At 37.1% G+C, this 16,060-nt stretch overlaps 1 protein-coding gene and 1 long non-coding RNA gene across 6 annotated transcripts in view; one reads left to right on the top strand and one right to left on the bottom strand.

Moving 5' to 3' along the window:
- Positions 1-16,060, top strand: part of CHID1 (chitinase domain containing 1) — a 127,492-nt gene that overhangs the window by 74,908 nt on the left and 36,524 nt on the right. The window lies entirely within an intron of this gene.
- LOC122187231 lies at positions 116-15,091 on the bottom strand. The gene is made up of 5 exons (XR_006181264.1): positions 14,546-15,091; positions 1,336-1,654; positions 1,035-1,180; positions 732-817; positions 116-360 (listed from the first exon to the last, which is right to left on the bottom strand). It is a non-coding gene; the product is annotated as an uncharacterized LOC122187231 (long non-coding RNA).

Genomic DNA, 16,060 nt, shown 5'->3' with positions numbered 1-16,060 from the left:
CTATTTCAGTGACATCATGACTGGAATGTTGGTTCAGCTGAAAGTTCAGGCTGCTTATCAGGGAAATTGCTGTGATGTGTGTGTTCATGTGTGCACATGTAAGTATGGATTTAAAGATGGAAAGTGACTTTATGGCTCTATGCTCTAAGTATGAAAATCACTTATTATTATTAAGTAACTATTATTATTTTAAAAGCACTTAGGTAAAGTAAAAGACACACATTTAAGAAATGGAACATAAAATTCTTGCACAGAAATGTAGGTTTCATGTCACGTGATGTCTCCAAGTTGTTCCTTTTTCTGCAGAGTCTTTGTTTACCTTCTCCTTTGGTACAGGATTCTGATGGGAAATTTTCATACCTGAAATAAATTGTGACCTCAGAGCAGTTTTACAAATATTTGCATCAATACCTCATAAATATTTGTACCAGTCTGCAAATGTTTCGAGTTGGCACTAAAAATATTAGTAGGCATTACTGTCACAGATAGCTACTCCCAGCATAAAGCTTCACTGTATGCACAAAGAACTCCTCGCTTGGTGGAGAAGTACTGCAAAGAACCATAACTGTAACCATCACTGCTGTCCCAGCAAATACTTCACTTCAGCTGCTGTTTGCTAGAAGATTATTACTGTTATCTTAGCACCAATTTAATTGAAGTTATTAGTAAATATGAAGTAAAAGATATTCTACGAAGAAAAGAATTGGGATGAACATCAACTTAGGACTTACCTGCAAGATGAACAGAACCAATATATAGGCCTCAGTTGACTTCAGCGGGTCTTTCTTGCTTTGAAATCATGATGAATACACATAATCTAAGTTAAAGTAGTAAAGCATGGAAAATTACACTTGGTAATAAGTGTGATTCCATCTGCTGTGCATTCAAGTGCTCAAACTTTCTCAAGAGAGCCGCGACCAAATCTTTTATTTGATGTGTGTGTTCTGAGCAATACTGGAGTGAATGGCTGGGAGTATAGATGGAAAAATTCACATGTAATTGCCCATTCCAATGAAACTGAATGAGGAGCTCACCTGATGCTTTGAGATAAGTTGCATGTGATGTTTATTCTCCACTGGCAGCAGTTCTAATTAGTATAATTAATGCTTGTGGTGAGGTTTGGTCAGGGATTTCATTGACAAGTTGTGTTTCTGCAGTTGGTACTTTTCCAGGAAAATCTCTGCAGGTGTTGAGTGGAGGAAAAAAAAACGTAAATAGAGCATCAACAATCAGTGCAAGTGCCAAAATAAACACCTCTCTTTTCTGTCACTGTATGTACAGGTTGCTGGATTTGAAGTTCACTGTCTTTGTGCTCTTACCTTTGCTGGTTCTCACCTGATTACAGTGCAGCAGTTCTCTGGAGGCTGATCCTGCCTTGTTCTCCAGGAATGAGTGGTTCCTTCCAACTAGCATAGATGCTGCAAATTCATAGTGTATGCTTTCCCTGAGCAAGCTCTTCTCCAAGGTTCCCCCAGTAGATGGTCAGCAAATGCTTCCTTGTCATACCTGATCTGGAATCTTGCTGCAGTTATCATGGAGTTCTGCAAAGTTCTGCTCTGAGGCCAGAAGAAATGCGGCATTTTCATAACCTTAAGCAAAATTCATAGCTTAGGGGCGTTCTCTCACTTGTCAGAGATAGCTGGTGAAAACACATCTAAAAGAAATGTAATTTGAAAGATTTACTGGGGAGAGGGAGGTGTCCCATGACCTCTAGTGCAGAAATAACACAGAAATGTTTGGAAAAGTTTGTGTTGTTACTTTTGGTTGAAACACAGAAGGGCAGAATGGCAACACAGAGGCTTGTTAATGCAAGCGAAAGCAATATGGTGTTTGCAGAGCTGTGGGTGTGAAAGAAGCAAATGAAGACAAGTCTCTTTATTACTTTCACAAAATGAAGATCGTCAATGCAAAGATTCTGGAATAGATTTCTGTTTAAATCTATAAATATTGTACTTCATTATGAGGAGACAGATTTTGTGCTTCATGGTTCTTAAACTGCTATTAAAGATGTGCTCACAAAAGCAGAAAAGAAGCATGAGGTGCACTAGATTCTGTAACTTCTGGGTTTCACTTGGATTATATTTGTAAATCTTGATACATTACTTCTTTTTTTATCCTTACATAGTTTGCTGCTTTATTACTGTTTTCACTAGCACAAAATGACAAGTGGCTAAAAAATGCTGGGTTTTATTTACACCTTTGTATTGAGAAGACGAATTGCACTGAAATCTGAAAGGTCAGTTCTCCTGAGAAGGCATAAATTTGAGTTTATTTTTTCCTATTCTATGTACATCTTAGAGTCTATTTAAGTTAGAGAGAACTGGTATAAAAATTGTTGCTCCAGATGAGGCTTAAGATGTAGAGTTCTTTAGAAGTTTTGCTGTTATTTGCCTTAATTATTAGGAAGAAGTGATGAAAATCATACTCCTAAGTAGCAAAAGCTTTACATTGACATAAGCCTAGTACACTTTGCTTTGTCTATTTGCATGCTTTACCAATTGTAATTGAGTAATAGATTTAAGTAGTGCCAGTGCGAACGGTGACAGATCTATGGACATGTTTTCATGTTGCAGAGCTGAAGTGGTTTTAGAACATGACAAGCTACTTACTTTCATTATTTAAGTATGTGATATACTAGCCCACTCTTCTTGACAGGGGTATTTTTGTACCTCTATTTTTTTTAGCATTTAACCATGGTACCATTGTAGTGCTGGCTTTATGATATTGGATTGCTTTAAAGTTTTAACAGGATGCTATTTCATTCTTCAAACGAGGTTTAGAATTTTATTGCAAAGAACGTTTACTGCTTCCTTATCACACCAATTCAAAAATAATTCTTTAATAATTGTTTCTTTCAATAAAGCTGATAAGTTAAAATCATTTTAACAAATCTGTGCTTTAACCAACATTTCAGTGGCAGTAAACACCCTTTTTTGGAGTCTGTTTTCAGTAGTCAGTAGTCTGTTTGGAAACTTGGTAGTGCAAAAGATTGGAAAATATAATTTGTCTCTGTCTGCAGCTCCTTGCTGAAATACAATGCTTTCTCTGAAAGTAATGCCTCCTATTTTATTATTTTGGCCTACAATGTTAGAGGTGGATATAGGTGGTACAGCAGTAGAGATTGAACCTTCCTGCCAGTATTCTATTACATTTTGTTGTCGCATGACAGATGGCAGCAGAGGAGCACCCACTGACATTCATCAGTGTTTGCTGAGTGTTTATGGAGACCAATCAGTGTATGTCAGCATAGTGAGGCAATGGGTGGTGCATTTCAGAAGTGGCTCCAGCAACAGTAGGTCACCTCCACTGCTGCAGTTTTCTGAGCACAGCATGCATGCTCTTGTTCATTGCTGGCATGAGAGCATAGTTAATGGTGGCGACTGCTGAAAAATAGTGTCATGTAGCTGAGAATTTGCTCTATCAAATAGTGTTATTGTTCTCTTTGTAGCTGTTGTAGCTCCCACAGAAATAAATAGCAAGCTTTACTTTCGGAGTGACCTACGAATCATGACTGGTCAAAATTAATTTCTATTTTATTAGTGATATTAATTTTCAAGTATTAATGGAAGTCTAATTTGAATGAAAAAAAAAAAAAACTCATGTTTAATGACAAGTTAATGCGTTAATTACAGAAACTCATAAATGTCAAATCAGTTCTCAATGTCATTTTAAGGTGTTTCTACACATATTTTGATGGTCTGTATTTCTAAGAAGTGAATGTTTTACTCAATTTCAAATCTCTTGATCCTTCAAGCGTGCTGTACAATCAAGTTGGCAAATTATATATCTGGCAAGTGCCGGATCCACAGTGTTTAAAATTAAGAACTTGCTTCTGTTTCCTACCTTCTGTAAAGTTAACATGCTTATTTTAGATTTACGTCAAAGTTTGGTGTGTCCCCTGGGAAGGTTTGTGTGCCAGATCAGCATCAACTCTTTTCTATTTCCTCCCCACAATTCCCTTAAATTTTCTGATGATTGACTGCTTGTATTAGTGCATTTTTCCATATAAGTTGAGATTAAACCATGACTAATGGAACTGTGTTCCAGAGTTTTTCATTCCCCCGACATCTCTCATCTACTGCAGTGGCACCTACGTGCCCTGTGGGAAAACAAAATTGAAATAAGTGCTCAAACAGAGATAAGTTTTTATGTTCACCTGATTGTGCTATGTACGGGCAAAGTAAGATGAATGATTTCTGGTTTGTTTTTTATTTCTGTGTTCAAAGGGGTATGTAGCAGACAATGGCATTGGCTGCAGATTGGTCAGATTCTGTTTAAATGTGACTCCTAGCTGCATAAGTTGTTAAAATGCACTCCATATATCATAGACTTTCAGGCATCACAACTGGGAAATGCATTCAGAGTACTTTACAAAGTGAGTGTAACAGTTTATCACTTGTAGTTCATGTTTCTCTGTTCCTTTCTTATTAATTTCTAACATCCTGTTTGACTTCTTGAGAACTTCTGAGTGTAGCTGATGCTGGCAGAGAACTTTCTGCAAACACCAAGTTTGTCTTTCTGATTGATGACTGCTTATTCAGAACCAACACTTCACTTTTCTCATAGTTATTATTTTTATGTGTTTATCTGCATCAGATTTTAGTTGTCTTTTTATTGCCTCATAATTAATTAACTGTTGTAAAATTGTGCAACTCATGACAGTATCTTTTTGTATAATCAACAAATTTTAGCACCCTAATTGCTCCTTTTTAGATTATTTGTAACTGTAGATTGAATAGCATAGGTCACAATACAGATCTTTCTGAAGTGATTTGACATACCTCTTTATGACGTGAAACCATCTGTTTACTATTGCCAGATAATAAGTCCTTATGTTCACTAATATGGTGAAGAAGCCTTGGGGCAGAGATTTGGTTTCCTACAGGTATCTTTTGTCTGTCTTGAGAGATTTGGGACTCAGCAAAAACCATGCTTATGTGATGTCAGAAATATGGAATTAGCACAAAATAGTACAGAAGTCCACTAAGAGCTGTTGTCTCTTTCCATAATGTACCAGTACGCCCAGTATTACTTGCAGTCTGCCTCTTCAGTGCACTTAGAAAGAGATGCATTCCTATGTTTTCAGTCACACTGATGTATCCTTATGCTAAAGCAGTTGCTGCCTCCTAATTCTGTTATTTCACTTGCTTACGAATAAATCTGCAGACCACACTGCTCCCCTTTTTCTTGCTGACAGTCTGAATACCAGAAAATTGTAGGCAGGCAGACCTGCATTGCTCTTTGTTGCTAGTGATACTGCATCTCCAGCTTGAGTGCTGAAGCTGGGAATGCTCAAATCTCTCCAAACGCTTATGACGCTCCTTCCTCTGTTGGGGACAGACTGAGAAGCTTAGAGAACTGCTGCTCATCTCAGTCATAGCTGTGCCGTGCTCCTGTTGACCTCACTGTGTAACTCTAAAAGTACTTGGACTGCATACAGGTAGTTCAGCGTCCCAGTGCCAGCAAAAGCAGGTGACAGAGCAGCTTTGGCCTTCATGCACCTTCAGTCAACCTCAGACATAGTTGCAAAAGGACCCTGTAACACTGTAATGTGATGGGAAGCACAGCAACTACAGCAGAGTAGCAAAGTCCTAGGCTGCAGCAAGTGAGGATATGCTCAAATGCAGTGGCTGTGGACACAAACAGAGGAAAGAATCTTCTTGACCTCAGGTAGGCAGGGATCTCCAGTGGTACCCTCACCTCCCCTACCAACCCTTAAATGAAGTCTGGGATGGGGTGGATCCTGTCTCCACCCCTTCCGATCACTCGGGTGCATTGCATACACCTGAGCTCCCCTGGGTTGGCCCTGCCTTCCCACTAGGTGCTCAATCACTGCTTCAAGGCATGACTTAGCATTTTTGCTACAGGCCTGAATACTGTCTTGCAACCTTAGAATTACAGCATTTTTTTCATCAGTGAATAATGCATAAACCCAGCTCTTACTGCCACCAACAGTCCGTGTTTTACAATGAAATATGCATTTATTTTATACTTGAAAAAACATAAAGTATATTCATATTGTGGGTAGTACAAAATTTATAATCACCTTGATTATTCATTTCAATACTTTTTAAGTTTGTAGGTATATTTAAATGGCATGATAGATGATCACCCTGTCTCCTACCAACCTTTGAAATAAAATCTGATAGGTTTGCAATGCTTAAGGCCTTCTCTTCACCCAAGACATTTAAATATCAGCTCTGGAGTCTGCTGTCCAGATTGCCCAAGACATTTGGGCACTTGGTTCTTTCAGAAGTCTTCTAAGATTAAAAGTTTTGATAAGAATGAAACCTGTGAAAGCTTTAGAGGCTTTAGGCCTTATCACCTACAAGGCAGTGCTCAGAGTGATAGGGGACCAGATCTGCATTTTGTTCTGCTATGCCATGTGACAATCAGAGATGGAGGCTTTCAATATGTGCTTTTAGTCTTTGTATACGTACACCTATAGCTAGTATTTTATTTTTGTATTTTGACCATGAGAATTTTTAAAAAAACTGTATTCGTCTCAGTGAATGCAGAATGAGTGTTAAACACAGTGTAGCTGCTGGGAAGCAGCCTGCCCTCCCACGTAGCCTCTTATTTCCCTTGAAACCATATTTAAATTCAACCATTGTTTGGTCTGACATATCAGTTTTAACAGACCACATATTTATTTTTGCAAGGTCTTTTTCTGCATTTGACCTAGCTCAGCTTGGGAGTGTTCCACAAATTACTTAATTCTCTTCGCTCAAATGCATCACCAGGATAGCCAGTGCCAGAATGTCACTCATCAGCATTTTCTTTGATGTATTTAATGTTCTGTTAGAGAATTAAAGCCGAGTTTGACATTCAGTGCATAATGAATGTCTCTGGGGCCACTTTGAGGTTCTGTAACAAGAATCTTGCTGTCCATTTCTGTTTTGCATCATCGGGTAGGCCTGTTGAGGATCAGAGTTCCTTCTCTGTGCTGTAGAAGTGTGCTAAGCCAGGCCCCTTACCATTCAGCTCCAGTTGGGAAAGGCTGGATCAACAATTGCTGGTTTATTCTTGAATACTGATATCACAGGTTAACTCTTAGTTGTTTGTTCTTAATCAAAATAAACTGAAAATCCTTATAATCATCAACTACCATACTGTCAAGCATTACCCTTAGGTCCCACACAATTTTTGCCGTTTTTTGTGGAGCATCCCTATGAATTAATATAAAACTCACTAGAGTGTTAAAGGCAAGTTTTTCAGATGTACTACTGTATCATAGTTGTTTTGTGTATCAAGCTTCCAGAAATGAACTTTTTTTCCCACCTCTTTATTTGACTTTTCAGCTTTGTTTTGGAGCTATCTAATTTCTTACACTAATAGTGTAATAATGTAATAGAATCAATTTCTTACATGCTTTTATTTTAGATACTCATCTCCTGGGATAAACCTTGTTCATTGGCTAATAATTTCTGGTAATTGTGTTAACTCAATTTGATTTGACTATGAGCATACGGTGGGACTGTTCACAGTGGACTTTGAAAAATGCACTAAGGGGAATGATGGTGAAGATACTCTACATACAGACTATAAAAACCAAACCAAACAATCAAAATCAAACAGTCATTGGCTTAGAGTGAAGCAAAAAGTGTAATGTATTTTAGCTTGGTTCTGGAGTGAGCTTTTTAGATCAGCCTTTACATCATTTCCCATTTCTATACTTTAATTCACATAGGAGTGTGGTCTTAAAACACACAAAATTTATTTATTTTGGACAAAACTGAAGCTGTATTTTATTTTATAGTGTTTTCTTCATTAGTGAAAAATTCTTCTACTTCTTCTAATGGGAAGGTGAATTCCTAAGGACTGAATAACTTTCTAACCAAGTGAACTTCCATGATAAATCTAAACAGCAAGGTTCATTAGTCTTTGTAATGGTATAGAGTATAGAAATTATGGAAGTTATTAGTATGGATGCATACAGTGATTGCACAGTTTCATTAAATGCACTTCCAAGGCAGTGAAGGTTAAGCAGTCGATTAGTCAAGTTCCAGAGATGCTGGAGGTAAATTATTCAGTTTTTACTTGTGTTTATGAATGATATCATCTCAGCTATTTTCAGAAACAGATGTAAAGCTCCAGTTTCATCTTTTCAGTGCTGGCCAATGCAGAAAAGTTATGTACATTGTTCTGAAAGTTATGCGTCCTATTTATTTCCATGGAAACTACAATAGATACAAAGGACATAATACAGTATTTGATAAAGCAAATTCTCAGTTACAAAGCGCTACTTTTCAACATGGTCACCACAATTAGCTACACATTTTTGCCTATATGCCATGCTTGTGAAAATTTGTACCAATGGAGGTGATACCCCTGTTTCATTCTCCTTACTTATTTCCATACATAAGTATTCAGCATTTGTGGGGGTAAGACTTGGAATCCCATCAGTCGTAGCATCCTACAGTCTACCCGTTCTCACCTGCAACAGCTGGCTTTACATATTTTATTAATGAATGCATTGCTTTCTTAGTATCTGTGAAAATCAAACTAAACAACAGATCACATACTCTTTTACTGCCCTTTGAAAATACTTTTAAGAGGCAAGTCAGATCGTAGTTGATGCTTCTTAAAAAAGTTGTGAAATCCTGAGCCAAGATACATAAGTTCAGAGTGCAAAAATTCCGGATGTTTGAATTACATGTAGATCATAGAGTAATCTGGGAAAAGACCCTTGAGATCACCAGATCCAGGCGTTTTTTTTTTTTTTTTTTTTTTTTTGTTTTTTTTTTTTAACTGTATTATGAACAACAGATGGAATGAAACAATATTTCTGGTTCTGTGAAGCTTCAGTATTGTCTTTCTGCACTCAAAATTATGGAACCAATTATTTACAGAATGACGTTTCCTAACCTACAAAATCAGGGCATCTCTTGAATTGTTTTTCTTTGACTGTATTAAAAATAAAATTTGAACCTGACAGGAAATATTAAGTGGTGAACAGTTTAATTTGCTTGAGATATAAGCCAGACCAAAGTGCTCCTGAAGTTGCAGTCTTCTCATACTTCCCTAAAACTACTTTTCTGTTAACTTGGTATCTTCTTAGCTTCTCATTTCCCTTCTTAACAAGGCATCCTTTTGATCTTAGTGAGGAACATTTTAGAATTATGCACAGAAATCAATTGAATAGTTATTTATAATGTTCTGATACCTGCCTTCTTTTTTCTAGACTTCTACAAAAGTTGCTACAGTATTTCTGAAGAAATGTTTACGCATCCTGGCATGTCTAACTGCTGCTAGGGAGAAGTCACTATCATATTATACAAAATCCCCACTATTACTTGGCTGGGTTGGTGTTGCTTTTGTCTAGTTTAATTTACAAACTCATCCCAGACATCTCTCTTTCAGAGGAAGAGCTTGTTTCCAAATAGATTACTCATTTTAATCAGTACTCTTCCCACCTCAATCTTAATTGCTAGATGTTTATGCATCATTCTGAAGTGTGAAACGCTGTGACAATCTGATGGTTTTATGAATTCTTTGAGCGCACTTGTATTCAGTAAGTTCTTACTTGTAGGTACAAAATAGCAAATTGCAACCAAGATTATAGATGTGGAAGTGCTGATGCAGTTCAGAACTGTTATAACATGGGAGGAACAACTGCAGTTCTGAATCTGTAATGCCAGTCAAATTCATTACATTATGTTGGTATAGCAACTGGTTAGCCTCTTCCATGCTCAAAATATCTTGTGTCAGATAATTAGTACTGCTTAATTGTATTTTGTCGCAAAAGAGGCAAGTAATTAAAGAGGTTCTTGCGGTGGCTACAGGGCCAGAAAGGGGCAGAAACCACTTATAATTAGAATGTATGTTGTGAATGCGAATTAATAGATGTAATAATGTAACTATCTCTTCATTTCCCAGGATCCAAATCAGTTTCCAGCATATTTGAACTGCTGCTGCTTACTCATCTTCTCCACACACCTTTCCTCTTTTTTTTTTTTCTTTCTTTGTCTCTTCTTGTGAACTTATGAAAGCTGTAAAATGTACCATGCATTTAGACCCTTCCTGACTGGTAACCACGTGGACAAATGAGCTAGTAAAATCTGGTTTGGCCTTTCTACTGTGTTACTCTGTTTTGGCTGCCTTTGGTCTCTGTTCTTCATTTTTCCTAATCTTGTTCTCTGTATGGAAATGTTTTGAGTGTTTGATCAAAAACGGCAATCATCATTGTCCACTATGTCAGAGGGAAAAAGAGAATCACAGAATGGCCTGGGTTGAAAAGGACCACAGTGATCATCTAGATCCAACCCCCTGCTATGTGCAGGGTCACCAACCACCAGACCAGGCTGCCCAGAGCCACATCCGGCCTGGCCTTGAATGCCTCCAGGGATGGGCATCCGCAGCCTCCTTGGGCAACCTGTTCCAGTGTGACACCACCTTCTGTGTGAAAAACTTCTCCTAATATCTAACCTAAACTTCCCTGTCTCATTTTAAAACCATTCCCCCTTGTCCTACTGAGATTACTCACAAAATAGTCTTTGGGATTTCAAGTCAGCAAGTGACAGAGTCAATCAGAAAACTGATCAAAAATCAATCACCAATGGAGACTAGTTACGGAATCAGAGCTTCCTGAAAAAAATGAGAAACTTCTTTTTTATGATCTGAGGAGGTAACTTATATATTATTGCAGGAATCCTCAATTGGATTCACCAAGCATTGTTTGATGCCGAGTACAGAATCTGTCACCTGGCAGTAATAATTCTGGATTTAAGAAGAAAACCGTGCCATCCTGAATGAGGATACTGAAATAAAAGTTCTTCTGAAGGGGTCCAATAGCTGCTTTATAGACTATGTGTATAAAGCAGTTCTGTGGTTTACTGCAGTAGCTGCAAAGAATACAGCCCCCCATCTTATGTAAAAGCAAGCACAATTGAAGTAATAACCAGCAAAAGCCTTGGCAATCCCAAACGTAGGTCAGTAAGTCTTCCGGAAGCTACAGCTGGGATGTTTTAATCTAAACCAAGCACTGTTCTCCACCTCATTCATGTCTGTATAACACAGGGCTCTGCAGTTCTACAGCTGACAGTCCCGTCAGTTTCTCTTCATCTTATAGCTTTCTTCTTTTTTTATTTTCTTTACTTAACAAGGTCATTCATACCTCATCCCTGTGCATACAAATGTAGCAGGAGCTTGTGATAATTATGTATGTGGGGCAAATGGATTCATTCCCAGGTGATATCTCTGCCATATGTTTTTGAAATGGCTCTTCCCAATGAAAACAAAAGCTCCACTTCTCCCTTCAGGCCTGACACAAGATAGAAACTTGACTTATTTGTGGCAGTGAACCTATTTAGTATCTTACCAGACTCAATTCACTGGAATTCATTTTTTATATTCAAATAATCAAATGCTTTTCTTATGCCTTTGGAAAAAGAAGATGCTCACTAATGAGAGCTGAAACAAAAAGGAAAAGTGATAACCAATTTGTTCCCAACATTCTTTTTCTAAACTGTGTTTTTTTAAAAAACAAACTAAAATTATTTATTTCCACATTATATCAGACTTTCTTCCACTCTGCTTCTATTAATCAATGCCTTGCAGTTGTCTTTGTTCTTTAATTTTCCTTTGTTTTTTTCTTTCTAGCTTGACCTTTCATTATATGCATATCATGTAAACATAGCACGCCCTTGTTAATTCTTAACTTGTTAGATTTATGGCTAATAGGCATTTAAGGACTTTCTTCTTCCATTAATTGGACAGCTGTATTGGTGATTACTGCACATGTTGGATGATTTGTATAGGGAATGCAGAGTTGTAATATTTTGGAAAGATTGTAGCAGTGTAATGTATGTTTGCATTTGGAGTCACTTTAGTTACAAAAATGCCCTATTGTTTTACTATTGACAGTATACTTAGATCGTGAACAATTACTCACTAAATTTGCTCAGATTTTTGCACAGTCTGAACTTCTATCATTCAGATGTGACAAAAGGATACTTTCCTAGCTTACCCAGGTACTAACAAAATTTTAGGATGTTTTCAGGATGTACAGATCCCACATACACCCTGAATATAGTTCTGCTTTATACCGTTCCTCTAAATCAGCAATTTATTCAGAAAACCAAAGGTTTTTTGTGTATAGAGTGGGGCTGTTTAGCCTGGAGAAAAGAAGGTTCTGAGGTGACCTGATAGCAGCCTTTCAGTATCTAAAGAGGAGCTAATTCTAATGAGAACGATTGGTGATAGGTGGACAGTTGAACTGGATGTCGTTGGAGGTCTTTTCTAACCTCAGTGATTCTATGATTCTACAAGAGAGAAGGGGACAGACTCCTCAGCAGGGTCTGTGGCAACAGGACAAGGGGAAATGGATTCAAACTTAAAGAGGGAAGATTTAGGTTGGATATAAGGAAAAAGTCTTTTCCAGTGACAGTGGTGAGGCACTGGAACTGGTTGCCTAGAAATGTGGTGTTTGTAGCTGATGTGAAAAGTAGTGCCTGCTTTATTTAAACATACCAGTTATATGCTTGTTAGAAGTAAGACAATTTTACACTTTTAATTTTCCATTAACTTAGAGGAAAATGGCATGGCCATCAGTTTAGCCCTTGATTTCTGCTCCAAGCATTGCCATTTGATTTAAGCAACAATTCTTTTTGAAATCAGTTTGAATATATACATACTGTTTTTGCTTTAAAAATTAATCTTAACAAATCTAATCAGTAAGCACAGATATGTTTGTCCAGCAGAGCTTAAAACAAATCAATGATAAAAGAAACAATATTTGTCTGAGATACAGCAAAGATATGGAAGATGTTCTGCTGCTTTTTCATGGTGCTAAGTTTTCTTTCAGTAGTGCCACAATATTAGTAATAGTTTAACTATCAAGAAATTTAAAAGACATGTGCTCAAACACTTACTTGACTGCTATGATGAAGATTTTATTTTTTTTTAAAAGGCATAAATCTCCACTCTAATTGGATAAAATATAGCTTATTACTTTACAGCCCATCTTCAATTCAAGGCATGCCGAGACAGGAAGAATTGTAAGCCGTCCAGGTTGTTCTAAGGCCTGTTTAAAATGAACTGACCTTAGGAGATTTGCATTACTTCGGAAAGATTAGCCATTATTTGCATGAGCTTGTAATTGTGCTATCTTTTCAACAAAGACCAGAAGTCTTGTAGTAGTTCTACAGAGGTCACTCCAAAAGTAATGCCTCCTGTAATTTCCCATGTAAGCTACAACAGACACAAAGAACACAGTAGCATGATTTGATAGAGTAATTCTCAGCTACAAAACACTATTTTCAACATAGTCACCACCATTAACTATGCATTTTTGTCAGCAATGACAAAGAGGGTAGTCTAGAAATCTTTTAAAATTTGTGGTTCTTTTATAAAAAAAAAGCCAACATAAAAACAACGTGGCATACTACAGAACTTGCATAGTTGTAGTTTTTCTTATTTACTGCTGAAGCTGAACAGTAGATGTATTGGTATACCTGAATTTTATTCAGCCTCACATCCAGAAATATACAGCTTCACTTTTTCATTATGCATTGCTTACAATGCCAGTTCTTGGAAGAATGGAGCATACTATTGTATTTAACATACTGTATTTGAAAGTGCTTCATCCTTAAACGTTTCAAAAACTTACCCTTAAACTGGCAATTTTATGTTCAAAGATTTATTTTTTAGGATTAATCTGCTGATCATTGAAAGAATCCTATAGGGATAAACGAGCATTAATTTTTTGTTATATTGAGAAGTAGTTTTTAACCAGAGAGATCATGTGTTGCTTTAGCCTCTGCAGTAAGCCAGACTATTGGATGAACTGGAGTGGAGTTTAAAGTTTAATATTATCCTGCCTAGTAAGGACTAATACTTCCACCACTACACAGTGATACATAATCTTAGAAGAATTTGTTAGGACCTACGTTTCTTCTATGAAGAGTGGACATTAAGCTGTTGTAATGTTGGTTTGGTGGTTTAGCTCTTAAAAAAAAAAAAAAAAGAAAAAAAAGTCACCAGCTGGCTTCTCAGCATCTTCAATTCTCATTTAGATATATCATAGTCTTAGGAGCCTGGAAACACTTTTAAGGATTTCAGGAGTCTGTAAGATTTCTTTCACTCAGCATCTTCTCTTTCTCATATTAGACACTTGTTATCTAACTTATACATTATGTATATTTTTGATGGCATATTTCATATATTGTTCAGTATAATTTGTCTTCTATTTACTACTCTTAGTTTATAGAATCATGGAATCACCAAGGCTGGAAAAGAACTTTAAGCTCATCCAGCCCAACCATTCACCTATCACCAATATTTTCCACTAAACCATGTAATTGGAAATATGTGGAAATATTCCACAATTTGCAGTGGAAACATATCCTCAAATCTGTGGTGTTGAGATAACTCTTATCCTGGACTGTGGTGAAGGTCTCCCTTGGTGTGTGATGGGGGTAAGCAATGCTTACTGTGCTCAAAGCCAGTTCTGGCATTTAATTACAGTATCCTTGGGTATAATCATTCTGAAATAATACTGGAACTCCTAGGCTTGTCCCAGAAAGAGGGTTATTTTCCCACTCACCCATATGCTGGAGGCTCCAAGAAAAATTTCAGCTCAATACAGATCTCCACACTGCCCTTTAAAAGGTCCACATTAACTCTTCTCTGTCTGGACGTGATCTGTAAAGAAACCCAAAGTGATTAACCAAAAAGAAACAAATGGAGGAGGAGGGTGTCAGGACCTATGATTTTCCCTTTCTCTAGAATGGTAGAAGTCCTTAAAAATTGACACTCTTCAAAATATTTAGGTACTTTGCTAACAGTGATTTTGCTGAATATTCTCTTCACATTTTTACTGTAATACCTTCATGACTCGGGTTAGTGAACATGAGATCTCCTCCTGCTTTGAGTATCAAAAGAAACAGTTAAAATACTACATGTGCTTTACTGTTATTGACACATCAGTACCACACATTTTGTAATGTCTTTTCACAAGTAATATAACAATATTTTCAATTGCATTTAGAACAACTTGCATGCATGATGATGTTAAATATCTCACAAAACTGCGCTTGGCTTTTGATCAGCCCTAATAAGAATAATCATACTGTGCAAACCTCTTGAACTGCCACTTTGCTATGCAGTGTGAACAAGTTACATTGCAGGAACTAAATGATACAGAACAGGTTAATTAAATTTGGTGATTGAAAGAGCATGCACTGATTGTGTTTTGTGCAGATAATGGTTTTATTAGTGGTCATGTGGGCAAGAAAAGCTCTGTGATAAGATGCTTGAGGAAACAGTTGAGAAAAAGTATTTTCCTTTTTTATTTTTAAAGGCAGCTGTCACTCACGCTTCTTATTTTAGTTCTGATATTATCTGGTTTCTCAGTATGCATTATTGACTGCAGGTGAGAAGAATTCGGAGGAAGATCAGTATCCTTTCACAATGTGGACCATTTTACATCTGCAAAATAGGCTAACATCTGCTTTAAACCAGGCTTTTTAAGTCATCTCCAGTGTACAGCAGAGGAAATTATAATGGCTAGTGAAATCATTTTTAATTACGAGAGAGGGGAGGATCTACTTTAAATCAATTTTTAAGTTATTAAATTATATGTTAGACTATTTACATATCTGCTTTTTTTTCCCCCTCCTCTTTCTCCTTTATTTCAGCTTAAAGCTTCATGGAGGAGAAAAGGTTCTGGCTTAGAGGTGAGAGGGACTTTGTTAGTGTAGTTCATAACAGAAATGAGTCAGAAATGGAACTATGTTAACTTTGAGATGACCTGTTTCCTAAGTTTGGAAGAGAATGTTGTTACTCTTACCTTGCCCAGACATAGACCTAATTGGTAATAATTTAAAGAGGAATAACGAAGACAACGTTGCACTTTCAGTGTATAGCCACATTTATAATAATGTGCATATGATGCTGTGGAAAGCACAGCAATGACAGCAGAGTAGCAAAGTCCAAGGCTGCAGCAAGTGAGAATATGCTCAAAAGCAGCAGCCGTGGACACAGAAACAAAGGGAAGGATCTGCTTACCCTCAGAAGATCTCAGGTAGGCAGGGATCTCCAGCAAGAACCCCTCACCTCC

This window comes from Lagopus leucura, unplaced genomic scaffold (genome assembly GCF_019238085.1).
Source record: "Lagopus leucura isolate 7727_CA_CO unplaced genomic scaffold, USGS_WTPT01 Super-Scaffold_100044, whole genome shotgun sequence".
NCBI lineage: Eukaryota > Metazoa > Chordata > Aves > Galliformes > Phasianidae > Lagopus > Lagopus leucura.
The sequence above is the reverse complement of the archived record's forward strand: the minus strand, read 5'-3'. Positions and strand labels throughout refer to the sequence as shown.